The sequence below is a fragment of the Stegastes partitus genome, unplaced genomic scaffold (assembly GCF_000690725.1).
Source record: "Stegastes partitus isolate 25-593 unplaced genomic scaffold, Stegastes_partitus-1.0.2 Scaffold2659, whole genome shotgun sequence".
Taxonomy (NCBI): domain Eukaryota; kingdom Metazoa; phylum Chordata; class Actinopteri; family Pomacentridae; genus Stegastes; species Stegastes partitus.
Window position 1 is genome coordinate 24458 of NW_007580390.1, and position 1190 is coordinate 25647.

Below are 1190 nucleotides of genomic sequence, written 5' to 3' on the forward strand. Positions count from 1 at the left end.
AAAAAATTCGAATTAAAAAGCTACAAATTTCCTTCACCTAAGTGGATTAAATTTGGAGATATATGCTAGAAAAAGATTAAAAGATACTTCTTAAATGTTCAAAAATATTTATAAATGTATAAATAATATTACAAAAAACATTTCACCTTTTTTTTTAAAAAAAAAGGTGAAATGTCAGAAAAATGTCCCAATAATAAAATAGAAAAATAAATAATTGTTCATCCTTTTGTGAAGACGTGAAAGTTCCACTTTGAGTCCAAATGACATACAATCATCCAAAATGAGTTGAAACTGTCACATCTACTCAAATATTGTATGAAAAGATTTTTTTCAAACTGCTGTGCTTTTGCAGAGTAACACTGGCCGATGACTCTCAGTATCTCGTCCATAAAGGAGGCGGCTACGGAAAATCCTCTCAGACGGTGGTGACTGATGCTCGACACATGAGCTCCGGCTGGAAGGTAAACTGATTATAAACTCTGACATGTTTGATTTTACATCTGAACGCAGGAATTTTACATTAAATGTGTTTTTGATTACAAGGTTTTCGTAGGAAAATCAGGAGAGGCGTTAGATTGTAAGAGGTCATGAGAAACAAAAAAATCAATTTCTTCTGCTTGCCTGGGGTCGGGTTAGTAACATTCTCCAGTAACTCCTGGAGGATCTCAAGGCGTTTCCAGGCCAGATGAGATATGCAATCCCTCTGAAGAGTTCTGGTTCTACCCTGGTGTCTCCTTGCTGTTGGATTTGATAAGAAAACCTCCAAAGGAAGTTGTCCCAGAGGAATTCTGATCAGATGATTGCACCACCTCATCTGGATTCTCCCCCCTCTTCACCACAGTGGTCTGGTACAACCTCTGCATTACTGCTGATGCTGCACCAAGCTGCCGGTCTATCTCACGCTCCATTTTCCCGTCACTTGTGCACACGATCCCAAGATACTTAAAGTCTTTGCTTGGGGCAGCACCTCCCCCCCAACCCAGAGGGGGCAATCCACCAGCAGAGAAACATGGCCTTGGACTTGGAGGTGCTGAGCATCATCCCGGCTACTGAACACTCAGCTTGAAACTGCCTCAGTTGTGCTGAAGACAAAAGAATCATGTCATCTGTAATAAAGCAGGGATGCAACCAGATACCCTTCTCATCCTGACTGCACCTTGAGATCCTGGTCATGAACACCACAAACATGT